Raw genomic sequence first — 23,779 nt, 5'->3', positions numbered from 1 at the left:
ACACTAAGTAAATGTAGTAAGGATAGGGAGGATTGTTAACATTACCACTGTAAGGGAATGATTAAAATAAACTGTAGACCTACAGCAGGAAGATGACAATTGATTGTGCCATTTGCTCCCCATTAAGTTACTTCTAGCATCCTCCTTTTTTTTAAACACTGATGGAAGGTCTACAAATATCCTATCAATGCTCTTTTTTTTTCTATCAATGCTGTTTTAAAATTACAGACAGACAAGACTTTGACACTTAAGTTGACCATGAAATTTGCCTGGCTAATGAAACGATTTCTGAGGTTTTTGTAACCTACAACATCTGACATAGGTGAAAAACCAAACAAAATATATCCAAATAACTGAAATACAAATGTTTTAAAAATATCTCTAATTGAAACACCCTGCCAACCAATCCTTTATCTATTTCCAACCTCAGTAACTTTGTCTTCCACTTCCATAGTTTTGTTGTTTGTGAACAGTAGTACTCTCTTACTGATATTAATACCAGGTTCTTCTTCTACCCCTATCAATTATTTTGGTCTAATATTTCTCCCATTCCCATTTCTGCTTTCACTCATCCTGAAAGACACAGAAGTCATTTCAATGTTGCCTCTTCTCATATTCCACTGGAGCATGTGCAGATTGGTACAAACTCTCTGAAGAACAATCATGCCATAGCCATAAAAATCAAAATATGTATACATATGACCAAACATAAGGTATTTACCCTAGTATTACCTGCCTTAGAGAAAGCCCAACACATGGGGTCAACAAGATCTGCCCAAAAAGGTACACTTGTAGTTTTGCTTATAATAGCAAAAATTGGAATGCCTTGGGCTTGAGGGATACCAGTAGAGGTGGTGAGAAATGGATGAATTCAAAATTAATGAGATAATGGTGGAAGATACAGTGCAGAGTCCTGAATATCTCAAGCATTTTTGGCTTGAGAACCTTAGGTTAATGGAATTGCCATTTGCTGAGAAGGGGAAGTATATAGAAAAAGCTGATTTGGTGGGAGGAAGAAATTAAGAGGTAATTTTTAAACAGGTTGAATTGGGATGCCTATATAAGATGTCAAGTAGATAATTGGATATATGAATCTGGAGCTCAAAAGAGAAAACTAAGCTAAAGACATAAATTGTGATAAGTGACAAATGATATTTACAGACATGAGATTGATGAGTTCATCTAGGGAATAAACATAGAGAGGAATCCCAGAATTTAGAGGACAGGATGGACTAGTAAAATCAAGCTAAAAAGGAGAAGGAGCATCCAGATGAGTGGAAAACCCAAGAGAAGGTATTATCTGGGAAACCAGGTAAAGAATTGATGTACAAGGAAGGAGTGATCAACTGTGTTAAATCCTGAAAATGTTAAATGCTGTTAAGTGCTTTGCTAATTTTTGAAGACAGATTTTTTGTTTTAGGTCAAAAAGTTTTTTTTCTAATTCTAGAATATATAAAGAGTCTGCAGAATCTAAAGCATTAAAGCCAGAATAGATCTTAGCAACTTCTCTATATACAAAACCCAGTATCTTGTCAGAATTTTAACAGTGCATTTGAAAACTTCATCCCTTTTTATGAAGAAAGAATCAATGTTCTTTTCAGAGGTGTCATTGAATTGCAGACTCAGTATGGTAACTGTAGGCTTAAGTTTCTAGTTTGGTTGTTCAGAATGGTTATGCAAATGAAATTCATATAGCTTGAAGCTCATCTGATATGAATAAATATACTTCTTACTCATAGGTAGTCAGGCCTGGTTTCAGTATCAGTAGTTACAAAGGTATTTTTGAAAGCTTTCCAATTATTTTGAATTTCATATATATTTGCCCATGTCAATAAGCAGTTAGTTTGGAATGTGTGCTTTCTTTAATGATTTTGAGCCTATACCAACTACTTATTTTTTTATTGCTGCTGGACAAAATCACACAGTCATGTAACTTAATGACCCTATAAATTCATGGTCTCCAACTACAGCTGGATTCAGCATGCTGCCTCAGAATCCTTTATCTCCCAAAGTTATTGTTTCCATTTTCTGTGGTCTCCTTTTGATTCAGTTCTCTTCACACCTCCCCCTTCCACCAGATTTAAACACTTACTTCCATCCATATCATTCTTTCTTCCTTTTTTATGTTTCAGTGGAAACCCTATCACCCTTCCTTGTATGATGCATACTACACTACATTCTAGATGTCCCTTTATTTAGAAACCTCAGTCTACTGATTGTTGCCTTTCTCTCTTGCATCTTCAACCTCTTCTTCCTCACTGGTTTGTTCACATCAACATTTAAACATGTTAAAGTCTTTATCATTTTAAAGCAAAGCCTAAAAACAAACAAATTTCTCCCTTGACCCTACATTTTCCCTCGCTACATCCCCATCATTCTCTCTTCTTCACAAAGTTCTATCAACAATCATTTTGCAAACTACCTCTCCTTCAAGTCACTCTTCCCTTTACCAATTTACCTTCTGTTCCTGCCACTAGTGAAATTGAGCATGCCAAAGAGATTTACAACTTCTTTGTTACTAATTTTGATGAACATTTTTCAGATCTTATCTTATTGATCTTTTAGGAAATCTGGACCCATTAGTCTACTTTTGTTCTCCTTTTCAGACTTTTGGGAAGACAGCATTTCTCAGCTGGTTCTGGTGCTTTAGAAGTTCAGAGGAGGAGGTAAGGGTATTAGTCCGGGTTCTCTAGGGAGACAGAATTGACAAGGGAGATATCCATATTCATATACACACACAGACATACCTGTTTTTACATATGCATACATATATATAAAGTGAATATTATGAGGTTTGTTATAGAGATTGTCTCATGTGGCTGTGGAGATGAGTAAGTCTGAATTCCACAGGGCAGGTCACGAGCTAGGAACTCCAACAAAGTCTTTCAGTGAATTCCCCAGAAGAGAGCTGGTGGAAGTAGAGATGGAACTTCTCTCTTCTGAGTGCTGCAATTATCATGTCTCCTTTTAAGGCCTCTGTTCTAGTTTGCTAGCTGCTGAAATGCAATATACCAGAAATGGAATGGCTTTTTAAAAAGGGGAATTTAATAAGTTGCAAGTTAACAGTTTTTAGGCCGTGGAAATGTCCCAATTAAAGGAAGTCTATAGAAATGTCCAATCTAAGGCAACCAGGGGAAAATGCCTTGATTCAAGAAGGTTGATGAAGTTCAGAGTTTCTCTCTCAAGTGGAAAGGCACATGGTGAACATGGTAGCATCTGCTGGCTTTCTCTCTAGGCCTCTTGTTTCATGAAGCTCCCTGGGAGGCATTTTCCTTCTTCATCTCCAAAAGTCACTGGCTGGAGGACTGTCTGTTTCATGGTTCTGCAGTATTCTGTCATCCTTCTCTGCTCTTTCCAAGCCTTCAAGGGTAGCTGGCTGGTGGACTCTGTGTTTTTCCCAGCCTTGTGGCTCTGCTCAGCTCTGAGTGGCTTCCTCGTCATTCTCAAAAGGCATTCTGTCCAAAAAATGTTTCCTCTTTTATAGGATTCCAGGAACTAATCAAGATCCACTTAGAATGGGTGGAGGCACACCTCCACCTAATCAAGTTTAATACCTACACTTGATTGAGTCACATCTCTCTGGATATAATCTAATTAAAGTTTCCAACGTACAGTACTGAATAGAGATTAGAAGAAAGTTGCTCACATAAGGTTGGTTAGTATTAAAACATGGCTTTTCTAGGGTACACAAACCTTTTCCAACCAGCACAGCCTCCAACTGATTGGATGATACTTCTCTCATTGTTGAAGGCAATCTCCTCAGCTGATGTGACTGACCATAGATACAATTAACTTACTGATTATTTAAATCCACAATATATCCTCACAGTAACAATCAGGCCAGTGCTTACTTGACCAAACAACTTGACACCAGACCTGGCAAAGTTGACACATGAACTTAAATAACCATCATAGACCCTAATCTTTGAGGAGAGATTTCAACATAGCTAGCACTGAAGTCTGACCAACATGATAAAGCTGAATCTGTGAAAACTTGAACCAACAGCTAGAAAAATTGCCAACTAGAATCAACAGTTACTACTAAATAAACTTCTGCTGTCAAGGAGAAAAAGTGTTGCTGGAATGATGCTTACAGATTCAGTCTTCTAGTCTCCCTGCAGTGTTCCTACTGACAGAGCCTAATTAAAGAACTAGCCAACAAAAGAGAAATGTGACTTGCAGAATCCCCACTCCAGTATTGCAAACCAGAGTACAGATGGGTATATGTGAAGGCAAAAGATAACAGCTTAAAGACCTGGACATTTTAGAGCAACTGTTACTTAGCAACCCTCATCCATTTTATGCCAAAATAAGTGACTTTATTTGAGGTCATTAAAATTCACATTAGGGGCCTAGCTCTTTTTAGAGTGTGGATTTCTTATTTTCATCTTCAGTGTATTGCTGCATCAGTTTTTTCTCTGTATACACTAGGATGAGATTGATGGACCAGTGCAGAATGTTATGGTAAAGCACATATAGTAGTTGAAATAATAACCCCAGTTCCTATCACCATCCCACAACCCAATCCTATTCTTCACACCTGTGCATTGTTTGCAGTCTCCCTAGGGCAGTTTGGTTTTCATCTCTCCTCATATTAGGAACGCCCACCCCATTTGCTTTGTGTCTTCAAACACACTCTGCCATGTTGGTGCTCTACACTTACTGTTCTAAATTCTATTATGAATCTGTTTTACCCAGTGCATTTTCATGCTCATTTCAGCAGGGTTCAAGAGGAAGGGTCAATAAATACACATGCTCCATTTATCAGGGAGAATTGGAATCCAAGCCAATGTGTTTTCAAGGACACAATACACTAAACTGTTTCACAAAAGTATGTGCTGATGGATACTGATTTTATCTTTTGTTGTTTAAACTTGGTCTATTAGGAAAATTTTGAAGAAGTGCCATTTAAATCCTGAAAACCATTATCATATGATACTATACATTATGATAATATGGCAGGAAGGACTTGAAAATGCACAATAACAATCATTTTTGGGTTTTGCTGTTTAAAAAGATGCATGAGTGAATAGCTCTTTATGTATCAATTATCATTTTGCTGTATTTTTATTTGGAGGTTATATAAATGTTAATATCTACTAATCTTTTACTGGATTTCAGTGTAATTTTGGAAAATGGGTCAGAGAGAAAAGAACCTGTCAAGTGACTCACATTCAATAGCTCACATTTCTTTCAATTCCCTATAGGAATGTAAAATGGAGCCAAAACTGAGTTAGGTTGCTTAGCAGAATAGAGTATAAAATGTATTCTTATACTTGATTAGGGCAAAGAATTCATTTGGAATTTTTTTGTGAATACCAGCCAAATACAACTTATTAGGACTTATTGAAACTACTGGCTGATCTTTCTGTTATTTAGGCCTTTTCAAAGAGCTATTGGGGAGTCAAAATAAATCTGCAAGAGGAATATCGAAATGGAAGAAGCTTCAATAGATAACTTTTACTCTGGGCTAGGAAATGCAACCCACACATCTATAGTCTCAGAAGTTTCAACTCATTGTCCATGATAACAGGAAAGTTCTAGCAACCGTTTTTCCTTTCCCTCTGCCTTTATCAACTTAATTTAGAGCATTAAGTAAAACCTTACCCCACTCCCCCTCCCAAAACATAAAATCTTTAAGAAATTGGGCAATCCAATTTGCCATATGAGAAGATTTCTGTCTGGCTCCAACTTTTCCCCAGTTAGATAGAAGTAAAATTTAAATTAAGAGATAAAGACTATGATAAACAATACTTAACATAATAGAATTTGAAACCAAGAACTATTTCTGCTAAGCAAATAAGTATATTTATTATGAGTTCTACTAGAGTAATTAATGTTACTAAATTCATTTACTATTCTGCCATTACTGTGTGTCCTTAGGCACACATCTCTCTGCCTCAAAATTATTATCCTTAAAGAGGAGATGGTAATAATAAATCAAAAGACTGTTGTGATTAATTGCGTGAGTTAATAAAAGTGAACACTTAAACCATCTTACTTTGTCTAGAAGGAGAAAATGAACTGCAAAGAGAACATTGTAGAAAACTGAAGCCTCTGTTAAGATGAGTCTGTTGAATTATTTGAGAAGTCCAAAATTCAATATATAAATTTTGTACAAATAAATTGAGGATGTGAATTATACTAATTCCATTCTGAATATTAATAGTCTTTCAGGTTCTCTTTCTAAAAGTGCACAGAAATTGAAATCCAATCTTTACTGGAGTTGACAGTGCTTTACTTAAAGATTTTTAGAATATAAAACACTTGAGTTTGGGGACTGGGTCTTAATTATTTGTTAAGTATTAACTATTTTATTGTAATGACTTTCTAGATATAAGAAAATCCAAATGATACAAATCCAGAGGAGGTCAAATCAGTGTGACCTGGCAAGATCAGAGAGGATGAGGAATGAGGCTTGAGACATACACGAATGATGGATATGATAATTATCCCATTCTAAGAGTGTGAAAGAAGCTTAGTCTGACAAAATATGGAATTAAATGTATGCTTCCTTAGTGATACTTACAAGCCATTATGTTCTCATACAGAATGAAATCGTTTTGGTGATACAAATTATGCCCTCCATGTTATAGCAAAGCATTTTTAAAAAATTTTTAAATTATTTTATTTAATAAACAATTTATCATGGTTTTTTTCTCTTAACACTCTGCTAGGTGCTGAGAGGGTTAAGAAAACAATATCCTTTAACACATCCATATTTCAACAAGGACATGTAAACTAAAATTCATCAAATGCAATAGCAAACTTACTATTTAGATCAGAAACATCACAACTTATACCTCCATTTGAGGTTCTAAGATTCCACTTCAAAGTATGCAGGCTTTAAATACATAAAACAAAACTTGAATTAAATAGAAAAATAGCAAATTTGCTAACACAGAGAGCTTAACATGCTCAGTAATTGCCGGAACAAGAACAACAACGAATGATCTAAAAATGGAACATTGGAAGCAATTAATAAAATTGACAAACCCCTGACAAGTCTACTCAATGAGGAAAGGAAAAAAATACAAATTATTAACATAAAGAATGAAAAGTTATCACTACAGATGCCACAGATATTAGATGGGTTACAATATAATAATATGAATGCTTGAACTGATAAATCCAATCACTTAGGTGAAATGGGCAAATTCCTTGAACAACTCAATACAATAATATTGATATATGAAGAAATAGAACATAAATAACTTAAAAGTAGAAGAATGGAAAATGATATACTGTGCTAATGTTAATTTTTATAAAGGTATTATAAAAGTAAGCTAATGACCAATACTCATCATAAATAAACATTTAAATTTTATTTTAAAATTTTTTTGTAAATCCAATTCAACAATATGTTAAAAGGATAATATATCATGACCAAATGAGCATTAACCCAGGAATGTTTGGCTAGTTTAACATTTGAAATCAATGTAATCTGCAGTATTAACAAATCAAAATAGAAAAAAATCAATAATCAAGGAAAGGTATTTGCTAAAGTTCAACATCTTTTCATGACATAAATTCTCAGATAACAATAACTAGAAAGAAATTGTCTCAATCTGATCAAGAATATCTAGTAAAAAAAGCTAACATCATACTCATCAGTGAAAAATTCAATGCTTTTTATATAAGGTCAGGAATAAGACTGAGATTTCTTCTCACACCACTTCTATTCAAGATTTATTGGAGATTCTAGATAGTGCAACAAAGCAAAGAAAATTTTAAAAATGCATCCATATTGTAACAGAAGAATTAAATCTGTTTTATTTACAAAAAAAAATCACCTATATAGAAAATTCTACAGAATCTGCAAATAAGCTAATAAAGCAAATGAATTTAGGAATGATTATATATTATTATGTAAAGATAAATTGTACTTTTATAGACTAGTTACAAGCATAAAATTAAAACAAAACCATTTATAGCAGTATTGAAAATTTAACCACTTAGAGACATACTTGATAAAAAATGTGCAAGACTTCTACAAGGGAAACTACAATACATTGCTGAGATTCATTGTAAAAGACCTAACTGCTGTAAGAGCTATATTATTTTCATTGATTGCAAGATTCAGTATTGTTTAGATGTGAATTCCCCTTAAATAGGTCACATTTTGCAGACATTCTTAAATAAGTTCCCAGAAGGAATTTTTCAGACTTTGAATAGATTGTTCCAAAATATTTATGGACATACAGAGGACCTAGGGTAGACATACAACTGTGAAAAAAAATTAGAAGACTTACTTTATCTGATTTCCAGACTTATTATGAAGCTACAGTAATCATGACAGTGTGATATTGTTATAAAGATGTACAGAGAGATTAATTAAACACAAAAGGAAGTCCAAAAATAGTAGCACATATATGTGCTCAATTTAATTTTGACAAAGTGATTCAAAAGGGAAAGAATAATATTTTAAACAAAAGGAGGAAAGTTGAATATCCACATATTAAAAATTGAACCCTTACCTCACATATCTCCAAAAAATTATCTTGAAGAGGAACATATGCCTAAAATTAGGAATTAAACATAGACTGTGATAAATTTAGGTGGTAATTTTAATCTCTAGGCAACCACCAAATAAAGTAAACTAAAAATATACAGAGTAAAAGGAAATTAAAATGGTTCTGTAGAAAATATCTATTTAACCCAAAAGAAGGCAGTCATAGAGGAATCGAGGAATGAAAGGGTGTGGCATGTAGATAACAGCATTACTTAGCAGTAATTATATTAAATATAAATGGTGTGGGGCAGGCCATGGTGGCTCAGTGGCAGAGTTCTTGCCTGTCATGCCAGAGACCTGAGTTTGATTCCCGGTGCCTGCCCATGCCAATATATATATGTATATGTATGTGAGATTTTCCAATTAAACTGAAAATAGGCAGTTCAACAATAATACTTGGAGACTTCAACACCCTGCTTTCATTAATGGATAGAACAACAGGATGGAAAACCAGCAATGGAATAGAAGACTTGAATAATAACATACTGCTACTAAAAAAAAGTATAGTGGTGACTTGTGGTGGGTGGAAATTGGTAGTGGGCATCTAGGAACTTCCTAGAGTGACAGAAATATTCTGAATTCTGACTGGCATGATGGTGACAAGGGGTTAATATTTGTCAAAACTCATTGAACTGCACACGTTCAGTCTGTTTCATTGCATGTAAAATTCACCTTAATTAAAAAAATATTTTAAACCAGTATACGTGCATTATTTGCCAAACATGGTTAATTAAACTTATTTTATTCTTTATTAGCATTACTCAAAATCCTCAAAATTCGCAATATTCTCATTCAAAACAATGAAAATTTTTTTATATATTTGACTAAGTGACATTTTGAAGGACTTGCATCTTACTCCCTAATTATATACCAAAATATTCCAGGACAGTTTTCCTTTGAAAATTTCTAAAGCTATTTACATAAATGTATATGCATGTGGGGGGGGTAAATATATAATAAATACACATATATAGTACAAACTCTAAAATATCACTAACTCTAAGCCCTGGGAGTTATGTGAAATGGAGTTGAATCTGGCATTTTAAATCTTTGTCAAACACTTTGTTCATAAAGTAAATTAACCATGTAATTTTTCACCCTTAATATTTATATTTAGCTATGTGGGTAGCCTAATCACAATAGATAAAAACAGCATATAAAGATATAGATTTTTCTCACAAGGTTCTTACACTTCCATTTAGCACAAACTTATTTAAACAATACTAGAGAAATTCTTAAAAGATTTAAAAGAATAAGCTTGATCATGGCATGTAATTCTTCTAATGGGCTGCTGGATTTGATTCACAAGAATTTAGTTGAGGATTTTTGCATCTGTAGTCATTAGAGAGATTGGTCTGTAGTTTTCTCTTCTTGTAATACCTTTGTCTCGCTTTGGTATGAGGGTGATGTTGGCTTCATAGAATGAATTAGGTAGCTTTCCCTCCTCTTCAATTTTTTTAAGAGTTTGAGCAGCGTTGGTACTAATTATTTCTTGAATGTTTCGTAGAATTCACATGTGAAGCCATCTGGTCCTGGACTTTTCTTTTTGGGGAGCTTCTTAATGACTGATTCAATTTCTTTACTTGTGATTGGTTTGCTGAGGTCATCTATTTCTTCTAGAGTCAATGTTGGTTGTTCATGCCTTTCTAGGAAGTCCATTTCATCTACATTGTTGAGTTTATTAGCATAAAGTTGTCCATAGTATCCTCTCATTGCTACCTTTATTTCTGCGGGGTCAATGGTTATGTCTCCTCTTCCATTTCTGATTTTATTTATTTGCATCCTCTCTCTTCTTCTCTTTGTCAATCTCACTAAGGGTTCATCAATTTTATTGATTTTCTCATAGAACCAGCTTCTGGTTTTGTTGATTTTCTTGATTGTTTTCATGTTCTCAATTTCATTTATTTTTGTTCCAATCTTCATTATTTCTTTCCAAGTAGGATTCATCCCAGATATGCAAGGATGGTTCAACATAAGAAAATCAATTAATGTAATACACCATATCAACAAATCAAAGCAGAAAAACACATGATCATCTTGATTGATGCAGAAAAGGCAGTTGACAAAATTCAGCATCCTTTCCTTTGAAAACACTTCAAGGAATAGGAACAGAAGGGAACTTCCTCAACATGATATGGGAACATATGAAAAACACACCCTGACATCATCCTCAATGGGGAAAAACTGAAAACTTTTCCCCTAAGATCAGGAACAAGACAAGGATGTCCACTATCACCACTGTTATTCAACAATGTGTTGGAAGTTCTAGTCAGAGCAATTAGACAAGAAAAAGAAATACAAGGCATTAGAATTGGAAGGAAAGAAGTAAAACTCTCACTGTTTGCAGATGATATGATACTATATGTCAAACCCCCCCAAAAAATCCACAGCAAAACTATCAGAACTAATAAATGAGTACAGCAAAGTGGCAGGTTATAAGATCAACATTCAAAAATTTGTAGTGTTTCTATATACTAGTAATGAAAAATCTGAGGTGGAAATCAAGAAAAAAATTCCATTTACAATTGCAACCAAGAGTAAAATATTTAGGAGTAAAATTAACTAAAGATACAAAAGACCTATACAAAGAAAACTGTAAGAAATTGTTAAAAGAAATCACAGAAGACCTAAATAAATGAAAGGACATATCACGCTCATGGATTGGAAGACTAAATATAGTTAAGATATCAATTCTACCTAAATTTATTTACAGATTTAATGCAATGCCAATTAAAATCCCAAAAACTTACCTTTCAGAAATAGAAAAACAAAAGAATAAACCATTTTCCTTCCATAAGAGATACAGTAAGACAGAAAGGGAGAAAGATACAATTAGAAAGAAGCTTTCTCTCACGGAAACATTTTACATGACTAGCCATAACATCTATTAGCACATTCTGGATTTCAGAATTACATCTTCCATTATTGTACATAAATTCTACCTAGATTTTTATTTTAAACTAAGTCTAGATATGGAAATAGCTCTCTACATAATAAGATATTATTATTGACTGTGACCTATTTCAAAACATCAGTGATATCTTAGACTTCTTCCTTTAACATTTAAAATTCTTGAGTATTAGTTTTGGATTTGTGGCATATATTGATGATCAAAAACAAAACAAAACAGAAAGCCCAAACTAAAGTTAAAAAATAAACAATTAGCAACAACATAGAACAATTATATCCCTGCTGAATCTTGAGACCAAGAAATGGATTTCCAATTCCAAGATAGCAATTAGCATTGGGTTCAGCTCTATTTCTTCTTGTTCTAATGTTACAGGACAGGGTGAATATAGGGAGAGAAGCTCTCTTTATGCACAGTAAATCTATCACTTAAGCAATCATTAGACATCCATTACCAAAAAATGTTCAACTCTGATTTCTGTGCTCATGGATTGTTAGGTGATATTTAGAAATTAGGTGTTCAAAATGAAAACCAATATGATACCCAGAACAGGTCTAAATCTCTTAAAAATCAGACATTAAATGTCTACAGTAGCATTTTCTTCTTCACATGCAGCAACAGTTTTGGATTCCAGTTTGTTTTTTATGACACTTATTGGGTCATGGCCTGTGTCTCAAAATGAACTTCAAATGAGATAAAAGTTGGACTGTGATGAGTTTACAGCAATGTCAGACTGACAGGATATAACATTTATTTTTGTTCCCCAGCTGCTATACAAATACCATACAATGGGTTGGCTCAACAACAGGAATTTATTGGCTCATGGTTTAAGAGGCTAGAAGACTTGCTTCCTCTTGGAGTGAAGGGCCCCCAGGAATGCTGGCTCACAATCTGTGGAGTTCCTTGGCTTTTCCATTGCACGACAAACATCTCCTTTCTTTTCCAGGCTCAGTTGACTTCCAGCTTCTGGCTGCTCCCTGTGGATTCTCTCTGTGGCCTTCTCTAAGAGGCCTTCAGTAGTAGAATTAAGACCATTCCTGATTCAGTTGGGCTGTACCTTAACTGAAGTAAATGCATCAAAAGGTCCTATTTACAATAGGTCCACACCCACAGGAATGGATTAAAATTAAGAGCATGCTTTTCTGGAGTACATAACTTCAAGCCATCCCAGCATTTGAACTCTAAATTTTCTTCAGAACAAAGTTTCTTGTGGAAGTATCCTATCCTCTTGCCAATATAATTCCTATTCTTCTTATAGGACACAATTCCTCTGATCTTGTTTTAGGAACTTAGCTTGGTAGTGCCAAAGAATACATATTATCACCATACAAAAACACATGCCATAACCCAAACTGTGTTGCTCCAGAAATTCACTGTCAAGGAATTATGCTGGCATAAATCCTACTGTGATGCATGGGATAGCATAGCATATGAAGAAAAGCTTGGCAAATCTTTTCAATTGTTGACATTAGGGAATTGTACACTAATTCATGTGGAATTAAAGATTTAAGAATGAATTCATTAAACTACTGCTTTCAAAAATTATCTGATTGGGAAATTTAACCTGACATGTAAATTCTAAGAATATAGAAATTAGAGTAAAATTCAGATCCATGGACATTCAGATCAATGACCTGTGATCAATACTAACCTCAGGGCATAAATGTCACTTCTCATTCTTTTGAAGGTATGGTTCTGCCATTTGTTAATTTAGCAAAACATTTTCATCAATATGCATTTCCTGTCAGCAGCATTTCTTGGATAAATTTTTTTCCCTAAATTCATTATTTGAGACAAATAGTACTTCCATCCATCTAAATTTATCTCACTTAAGTTTCAAATAATGGGATTTTTTTTGAATGATCTAAAAAAGATTCAGATCAGTTTATCTGTCTTATTAATTAATGTGTCAAAGCTTCCAAAAATGATATGCTTCTCAAGCTATGATTACTGCATTTGTCTGTTTACCATAAAAATTTAACAGGAATTACGAATAAGCATCCTGGTGGATTATGTTGTCACCAGACATATTCTTCCTTGCCTCCAGTGTGTAAAGGCAGCCCTACTTCAGGATTAATTACTCCTGCCAGCACAGGGGCCCTTTTGATTGCCAGCATTCTTGGCTGGGAGCATAACGTGCCAAATAATATCAGATAAAAGTGTTTTTTGCACTATACTTTCAAGTAATGATTGCTTAAATTTATATACCTATATACATACATACATATATATATATACACGCACACACATTTTCAAAGCAGAATTGGAAGTTCTGCCACCTTCTCCGTTTTCTAATAGTTTGCAATAGGTTGATATTATTTATCCTTCAATTTTTATGTTGAAGTATTATTATTTCTCCCTTAAATTTGTGATAGAATTTGTCAGTACAACCACCTGGGCCTGGAGGTTACTTCTGGGTAAGATCATTTCTTTTGAATTTGACTTCTTAACAGTGATAGGACTAACTGTATTTCCTGTTTCATATTGTATCAGTTTTGGTAGTTGGGTTTCTCAAGGAATTTGATCATTTCATTTAGGTTTCAAATGTATTGGCAAAAAGTTGTTTATAATACTCCTCATTACCCTTGTAATGTTTGTAAAATCTGTAGTGAGATCCCTTCATTAAATCCTGATATTTCTAACTTATGTTTTTTTCTTTGCATTTGTAAAGGTTCAATCACAAAGAAAAAAAAATATGAAGATTATAGATTAAGTCATTTATTTCCTAACATGCTTGTAAGAGAGCTAGGGAATAAAAGTTCAAAAGGGGTGTTGGTGAGTCAGGAAAAAAACTCAATAAGCAACACTTCTGAAGCACTGTCATGACTGCACAATTTGTATTTGGCAAGGGAATTTTGGAAGCCAGGCACTTGGAGCTGAAAGATCTGAAGATCTGACACCTTCAGAGAGTTATAGCAGCTGCTTCACTTCTGCTTTCCAAATTTTGGCAAAATTATCTTTTTGCCTAATTATCTCAAAAAAGATTAAGGAAAATGTAGTTCCCACTTAGATTTAACACTATTAATGATGATATTGCCAATGGTATAGGAATACCAGTAGTCTATGGCATGTAGTGACATATATTTGCTTGTAATCAAATGACTGTAGATTGCAACTTTGGTGATCAAGTTGCTGTTACCATGGAATACTTTAGTGGACATAAGAATCATAATGGGGTATGTAGATTGATTTTAAATATACTTAAGAGCTTAGAGACAGAAAAGAATGGTCTCAGGACTTTATATTTCCCAGATCCTATTCCTGCTATGTCCTCTGTACATCCATTCATAGAACTTCATGGGGAGTTCTCTGTTATCTGAGAGAAGAACTTCAGATATATATATATATATGTACACACACAGATGGTTTTGCATGATGGGCTGGCATCTCCCCAAATTGGGTGGCTATGGCATATTGACTCTTTGACAGATGGCTCTGGTTGAAGGGAAATCATCCCAGTGGTCAATATATCTGATTGTTAATTTTATATGAAAAAAGAGATGACCAAAGTTATGCCTCTATACTGATTCATGAGCAATTTCTAATGGTTGGTCTGGAAGTTCAGAGATTTGGAAGGGACATGATTGGATAAATCATAAAGAGGAAACCTGAAGAAATGTTATGTGGAAAAACCTTTTCAAATGAGCACAGCATATGAAGATTTTTGTCCTCTGTTAATGCTCACCAAAGAGTAATCAAAGAAAAGGTGTACTTAATAATGAAGTGGAAAAAATAATTTATTCTGTGGATATCAAATCAACCCATTTCCTCAGCTACTCCTAACCTTTATTAATGGAATTATGACTAAATTGGCCATATAGCCAGGGTTAGGAGTCATATGAGTGGACTCATCAAGTGATTTTCTACTCACTGAGCTGATTTGGCTATAGTGACTGTTGAATGTCTAACCTGCCAACAGCAGAGACCAACAATGAATCTTCAATGAATCCTGGAAGGACCTGTCAGCCGTCAGTGGTAGGTTGATTACATTGTGTCATTTCCATCATAAGTGGGCAGCATTTTGTTTTCACTGGAAAAAATATTTACTCTGGACATGATTGGCCTTCCCTGATCACATTGCTTCTGCCAAAACCACTACCCATGATTTTGCAGAATGTCTTTTTCACTGTCATGCTATTCCACACAGAATTGCTTTTAACCATGGAACTCACATTTGAGGAAATGAAATATGGCAGTAGGCTCATGCTCACAGTATTTCCTTGTCACTCTAAAGCAGAAGACCTGAGAGAAGAGTGGAGTGATATTTTAAAAACTCAATTATGGTGCCAGTATGGAGGAATCACTCTGAGGGTCTATACTAGAGTGTTTCCACAATAAACACAATATTGGTTCCACTCCACTAGAGATGACTGTGTTCGCCATGTGCCTTCTCACTTGAGAGAGAAACCCTGAACTCCATCAGCCTTCTTGAACCAAGATATCTTTTCCTGGATGCCTTTGATTGGACATTTCTATAGACTTGTTTTAATTGGGACATTTTCTCAACCTTAGAACTGTAAACTAGCAACTCATTAAATTCCCCTATTTTAAAAGCCATTCCGTTTCTGGTATATTGAATTCCAGCAGCTAGCAAACTAGAACAGATTTTGGTACCAGAAAGTGGGATGCTGCTGCTGCTGCGGTTAGCAAATACTAACCATGTTGGAATGGCTTTTTAAATGGATAAAGGGAAGATTCTGGAGGAGTTGTGAGAAGCTTGATAGAGAAGGCCTAGAATGTTTTGAAAAGACTGTTGGTAGAAATATAGACTGTGATGAGGCCTTTGACAGAAATGAGGCATGTGTTATTGCAAACTGGAAGGAAGGCGATCCTTGTTTTAAAATGGCAGATAATCTGGCAAAATTGACTAGTGGCTTTGGCTGGAAAGCAGAATTTAAAAGCCATGAACTTGGATATTTAGCAGAGGAGATCTCCAAATTAAATGTCGAAAGTACAGCCTGGTTTCTCCGTGCAGCTTATAGTGAAATGCGACAGGAGAGAGATAAGCTGAAAACTGAACTCTTGAGTAAAAAGAAACCAGAAATTGAGGTCCTGGGAAATTCTGGGCCTACAGGAAAGGAGACCCCAGAGAATAGTACCCCACATGAGGTCTTGGCCAAATGTGGAACCAGTCAGCCATTTCAGAGAAAGCCAGGATCAGACATGGAGTTATCCAGGAAAGATTTGTGGAAACTCCTAATGTGTGATGGGCATGATCCAACACTACTGCATAGAAAGCCAATGAGAGTGCTGTGGGACCTGTATGAACAGAGCCAGCTGCCAGTCTGGACTGAGGGCACGTTTTCATGTTACATCATTTTAGTTTGTTTTATTCCCCTATTTTAAAAGCCATTCTGTTTATGGTATATTGCATTCCAGCAGCTAGCAAACTAGAACACAGGATATCATAAAGGAGTGTATGACTCATCTAGAAGACAGAAAACACTACCCAAAGGTAAATAAAGTGGCACACATGGGATTTTGAATATTCGGTTGGAAAGGGTTAAAATATTTTCAGCTATATGAGGAGTAGTGTTTGGTGGAAGCATTATTTTGATACTATCTTTATTTAGAAATTAAACAGGATTTAATATGTGTTTATAGGTGCCAAATTGACAAGAAATGGACTGAGATGGTTTTCTACTGTTTCAATGTGTCCATGCTGTGACTATATTTCTCAGAATCTCCTTCACTAATGTTTTAGTTTGCAAGCTTATGGAATTCTATATACCAGAAATGGAATAGCTTTTTAAAAGAGGAATTTATTAAGTTGCAAGTTTACAATGTTCTAAGTTTGTGAAAATGTCCAAACCAAAGCAAGGCTATAAAAATATCCAATCTAAGGCACCCAGGGAAAGATAACCTTGGTTCAAGAAGGCCAGTGATGTTCAGGGCTTCTCTCTCCACTGGAAAGACAAATGGTGAACACAGCAACTTCTGCTAACTTTCTTTCCAGGCTTCTTGCTTCGTGAAGCTCCCCAGGGGCATTTTACTTCTTCATCTCCGAAGGTTTCTGGCAGTAAGTGCTCTAAAGGTTTTTTTCCAAATTCTTCCCTCTTAGAGGGCTCCTGTAATCAGCCCCACCTTGAATGGCATCTCCACAGAAACCATCTTATCAAAAGTTACTATCCACAATTCTATGGGCCATATCTCCATGAGAACAATAGCTCGCACCCAGCAATATTGAATTGAGGATTAAAGGACATGGCTTTTCTAGGGTACACAAGAGACTCAAACTGGCACACCTGATTTGATAGAGAGAAGTGAAGCGGAAGCCATTGCCCTCTGGAGATCCTTATATCTAGCTAGAGTTGGTAAGAAACTGATGCAAAAAAATGGCTTATCTTTATCCACCTGCTCCTTATTGAGCTATCCTTATTGACATATAGCACTGTCGACCAAAGGTGAACCAGGTTCAACACCACCAGATACTAAGGCAGCGTATTTCCATGGTTGTCTCAGCTCTCCATCATGGTCCAGTCTGGTATAACTATGTGTTTGGCTTCCAAGATATACAGACAAGCTCTATTTTTTCCCTCATGCCAGTGCTGCAGACTAATCTCTGATCCTCTAGCATCCCCTTTTGGACCATTAATTTTCTAGCTTTTTCTACTGACATGTTAACATTTATTTCAATAACAAATTGCTTATATCATAATGCTTATAGTGATATAGCATCCCTCATTCAGCCCTGCCTGATTATCTACTTTGAGTATAATGATAAATTCACTGTAACTGTTTTGTGCTTACTGTTTTCATGTTACATCATTTTAGTTTGTTTTATTTTCACCATCTACATGTTTATGTTTACAGTGCATCACTTGTAAGCATCATGAAGTTGTATTCTACTTTTTACTCATAATCTCTGCCTTCTAAATGGAGGATGTAGACCATCTTATTTATATAATTATTGATAGAGTTTGATTTGTGTACTATTTAGCTATTGCTTTATTGTTTTATATTTGCTTTAAGTATTTCATTCCTTTACTTTCACGTTTCCTTTTAAATTAATCAAATATTTTATAGTATCTTAATTTTTTTATTCCTTTGCTTGAACAGTCCAAGGAGACCAGATGATATCATCTTCTAGTTTAGTAGAATCAATATCATGTTTATCAGTAGAAACATTATTTCCTTTAGAACTAAGACTCTAAGTTGATTATAAAGCTGTGGTGACAGGAAACTACTCTGAGGTATAGCTTTTTTCTTTAGAGGTTGTTAAAGGAATTATAATATGCATCTTTAATGTATCACAGTTTACTAAACTTAATATTGTACCACTCCATATAAAGTTGAGAGCCTTGCAGTATTATAGTTCCACATACCTAGCCTTTCTTTGTACCATATTATGATATATATTACATATACATACCTGTATATGGATGTATATACATTATATATACATTTCCTGACTGCTGAGACAAATACCATATAATGGAATTTATTGCTAATGGCATCAAAAGCTAGAAAGCTTCCTTCCTCCAGGGGTTGGTATTTTCTGTCTGGCCAGCAATCTTTGGGGTACCTTGACTTTCCTGACACATGACAATACACTTGGCAGTGTCTTCTCCTTTCTCTTCCCAGTTCCTTTGCCTTCCAGCTTCTGGTTACTCCCAATCTGATTTTCATTCTACTTGTAAAGGACCACAGGAATCTGAATTAAAGCCCAACCTGATTTAGTTGGGCTACAACTTAACTGAAGAAACATTTTGAAGATGCCTTATTTTCATGTATCCATACCCACCAGGGTGCAGACAAAGGCAAAGAACATGTCCAAACTAAGGTACACATTCAATTCACCAAAATATCTTCTTTACTATGTTATAATTTTTTTTAATTTATAAAATCATAATATCTTTTAAATAGTAAGAGAAGAAAATACAGTATTTTATATTCATTTACATATTAAATATTTTGGTGCTTTTCATATCTTTCAAGTTTCAAACGATTTCCCTAAGTCTTAAAAAGTACCTTTAGCCATCTGTATAATGCACATCTTGTTGGTAACAGATTTTCTCAGTGTTCGTTTATCTGAAAATGTCCTTTTCTCATTTTTGAAGGATATTTTCACTGGTTATAAAACTGATGGTTCACTTCTTTGCCTCGTAACATTTTAAAGATATCATTTCATTGTTTTCTGGCTTTTGTTAATTGTGGTAAGACGCTATCTGTCATTTATATCAGTCTTCCCCTATATATAATGTGCTGGTTTGAACCTGCTATGTACCCCAGAAAAGCCAAGTTCTTTAATCTTAATTCAATATTGCTGGTAAGATCTTTTTTATTGTTTACATGGAGATATGACCCACCCAACTGGGATGGTAAACTTTGATTAGATGGTTTCCCTGGAGAAATGTCTCCACCCATTCAAGATGGGGTTGTTTACTAGATCTCTTTAAGAAGGAACAATTTTGTAAAAAGCTTTAGAGACAGCAGAGCCAACAGAGAAGAGAATGCCCACACAGCTAGTGTTCTTTCAAGATGCAGAAGGAGAAGACCCTTGGGGAATCCTTATGAAATGGGAGGCCAGGAGAGAAACCTAGCAGAGGTTGACATGTGCCTCTCCAGCTGACAGAGGTGTTCTGGACCCATTGGACTTGCTTGAATCAAGGTATCTTTTCCTGGATGCCTTAGTTTGGGCATTTTCATGGCCTTAGAAATGTGAACTTGCAACTTAATAAATTCCCTTTTTAAAAACTGCTTTATTTCTGATATATTGCATTCCAGCAGCTTACAAAATAAATCTATAATGCATTGTTGCTTTCAAGATTTTCTCTTTATTGTTATTTTAAATAGTTCAATTATGATGTATGTAGGCAAGTGTATTATTTTGTTAAAGTTGCAAGAATGCAATATGCCAGTTTTGGAATGGCTTTTAAAATGGGAATTTATTAAGTTGTGAATTTAGAGTTCTGAGGAAGTGAGTGTCCAAATTAAGGCACCAACAAGAAAGGCTGAGGAGTCAGGAACACCTCCATCAGCTTGGTTGTTGCGTGGCTTGCATCTGCTGGTCCCTTGTTCCTGAGGTCCATTGTCTTCAGCCTCTGCTCCTGTGGGGGTTCTGCACTTTGCTTCTCTGGGTCTGGCTTTCATTTTTGGCTTTCCTTGGTTCTCCCCAGGTTCTGGCTTGCTAAGCATCTCATGGGAAGGCACATGGTGATATCTACTGGGCTCTGCATTTCCAAAAGTTTGGGTTTCATGTTGGCTTGTTGGCTGTCTAAGCATCTCCAAGCATCAGTGTCTCTGTCAGCTCTGAAGCAACTGTTCTCTAAGCATCTGCATCTGAGGTTTCTCCAAAATGTTTCACCTTTTAAAGGGCTCTAGTAAACTAATCAATAAGGGGTGGAGTCACATCTCCATCTAATCAAAAGATCACACCCACAATTGGTCTTCATGAAAGAGATCTAATCAAAAGGTCCACCAACAACTGGGTGAGTCACATCTCCATGGAAACAACCCAATCAAATATTCCTACCCTGAATAATAGGTTTGGCCCCACAATATTAGATCAGGATCAAAATATGGCTTTTCGGGTACATAAACGTTTCAAACTGGCACATTCTACTGTTTGGATCCAAAAAAGATAAGTTCTTTCCATATACAAAATACATTCACTCCATCACAATATCACAAAAGCCTTAAACCATTTCAGTAACAATGCAAAAACCACACAAATTCCAAAACAGTACAAAATCTCATTAAGGTCAGTTATGGCATGGTCTGTTCTAAGGCAAAATTCTCTTCCTGAGGCCCTGAACCTCAGAACAAATTATTTGCTGCCTACATACAAAAGAGGGACAGTCATAGGATAAATAATCCCATTGCCATAGGAAGAAATTTGAAGGAACACAGGGGTCACTGGAACCAAACAGTTCTGAAAACTTTCAGGGCAACCCCTAGATTTCAGTCTGACACTCATTTAATTTCAGAGCTTTAGAAAATGGCAGTCACACCTTTTCAAGGGCCCTGTTCTCTTCAAATACTGGGATAAGCAGTGCAACCTTGGGGGACATTGGGAAGCCCACCTTTATCTCGGCTTCACTCTCTCCAAGCACCAGGGCAGCACCAGGCTCTCTGCCATTTCTGGAGCACATGTTCAACCCCCTCAGCACAATGGAATGTCAGCAAGGCTCTCCCCAACCCTCAAGGAATGTGCTCCACCCTTTCCAAGGCCTGAGACACAAAGCTCTTCTTGTACATTGAGGTGGAAGCCCTGCCCTTTGCCTTCAGGACAGACTTACACTCTCAAGTGCATGGGTAGATTCATTCTCCTGGCTTGAAGCTTCTTGGCTTTGGACCTTAGCTTCCATGGTTCTGTTTTTGAAGTAATTTTTCCTTCATTCTCTCCTTTTTCTATCCCAATTAGTCCAGACTGGCAGTGGTTCCATTTTTAAAGATCCTACAACAATCTTGTTGGTTTCCTAAACAGAATACTGAAATCATAACCATCAGATAATAGGACTTTCAACAAATCCTTCCTGGATAATTCCATCTCCAATCCTGGCTTTTTCTTAAGTGGCTGATTGGTTCCATGTTTGGTTATATCCTCATGTGGGGCACCATTCTCTGTGGTGTCCCCTTCTGGAAGCCAGAATTGTTCAGACCATCAGTTTCTGGTTTCCTTGTACCCCAGAGTTCAGTTCTTAGCTTATCTCTTTCCTGTTACATTTCACTATAAGCTGCAAGGAGAAGCCAGGGCTGCATTTTCCATGTTTAGTTTGGAAATCTCTTCAGCTAAGTACCATGACTCACCACATTAAAATTCTAACTTCCATGCAAAATTAGGACACAATTTGTTAAATTCTCTGCCACTTTAGAACAAGGATTACCTTCCTCCAAGTTTGCAATAACATATGCATCATTTCTGTCTTAAATCTCATTAGAAGTATCCTTAGAGTCCACATTTCTGCCAACAGTCTCTTGAAAGCATTTTAGGCTTTCTCTATCAAATTTCTCACAACTTTTCAGAATCTTATTCCCATCTGTTTAAAGAGCTTTTCCAACATGTTTGGTATTTGCAAACCACAGTACCTCACTCTCAGTACCAAGCTGTATTAGGGATATCAGGGAAACAGAATCAATAGTAGATATCTGTAAAGAAGAGATTTATAAAAATGGCTCATGCAACCATGGGGTGGAAGAGCCCAAAATCTGTAGTGGAGGCCATGAGCTGGCAGCTTCAATGAAGGTCCTCAACAAATTCCTCAGGAGAGGCTGGCTGAAGTGGGGAGAGAAAGATTTTCTCCTCTGAACTCTCCTTAAAAGCCTTCAAATGTTAGATTAAGTATCACTCATTGCAGAAGACACTCCCCTTAGCTAACTGCAGATGTAATCAGCCATGGATACAACCAATGTGCTCACAATTTAAGTCCACAAAATGTCCTCACAGCAACAGATAGGCCAGTGCTTGATTCATTAGACATCTAGGCACCATCACTTGAACAAGTTGACAGAAGAAAGTAACCACTACAATATCAACACGTTTTCCTTTGTAACTGTCTTGCTTTTAGCTGAGTTTATTAGATATGTAAGTTCATATTTTCAAAAAATTTGGAAACCTTTCAGCCATTATTTGTTTACTAATTTTGTTGCTCTATTTTCTATTATTGTCTATTTTTTGGACTCCATTTATATACGTGTCATATTTTCCTTTAAGTCTCTGAGAGGCTTTATTTATTTTTGCAGAATATTTTTCCTCTCTGCTTTCCAGTTTGACTAGTGTTGATTGCTCTATCTTCAAGTTCAATGGGACTTTCTTGTGTTTTGAATATATTACTAAGCCCATTTGTAAAAACTACATTTCTGATATTTTCTTTTTGATACAGAATTTACATTTTTTGTGATCTTATGTTTTTAATTTAATTTTTATCCTGGTAACATAGGCATAATCCCAAAATTCACCCTTTTGACCACATTCACAAATATAATTCTATTTATAAGTGCTATTAATACATTCACAATGTTGTGCTGTCATGATCATCATCCATGACCAAAACTTTACAATCAGCCCAAATAGACATTGTGTACAATTTAAGCATTAAGGCTCCATTCCCTACCCCAAATCAAGCCCCTGGTAATCTACATACTAGAGTTTGACTCAATTAGATTGCTTATTTTAATTATTTCATATCAGTGAGATCATACAATATTTATCCTCATGTGTCTGGCTTATTTCACTCAACATGATGTCTTTCAGATTCTTCCATGTTGTTGCCTAAATAAGAATGTCAGTCCTTTTAATGCTGAAGAGAATTCCATTGTATGGACATAAAATATTTTATTTATCCATTCATTAGTTGATGGACACTTGGGTGGATTCCATCTTTTGGCAGTTATTGATAATGCCACTAAGAGCATTG

General features: G+C 35.5%; 1 long non-coding RNA gene across 1 annotated transcript in view; it reads left to right on the top strand.

The window, feature by feature from the left end:
* The first annotated feature begins 2,605 nt into the window (after positions 1 to 2,605).
* LOC143665404 (uncharacterized) overlaps positions 2,606 to 23,779 on the top strand; it is a 63,792-nt gene continuing 42,618 nt past the window's right edge. Inside the window, exon 1 of the long non-coding RNA XR_013166938.1 lies at positions 2,606 to 2,666. This is a non-coding gene — a long non-coding RNA (uncharacterized LOC143665404). The remainder of the gene's footprint in view (positions 2,667 to 23,779) is intronic.

The sequence above is a fragment of the Tamandua tetradactyla genome, chromosome 21 (assembly GCF_023851605.1).
Source record: "Tamandua tetradactyla isolate mTamTet1 chromosome 21, mTamTet1.pri, whole genome shotgun sequence".
Lineage (NCBI taxonomy): Eukaryota > Metazoa > Chordata > Mammalia > Pilosa > Myrmecophagidae > Tamandua > Tamandua tetradactyla.
Note: the sequence above shows the minus strand (reverse complement) of the source record. Positions and strands in the feature narration are given on the sequence as shown.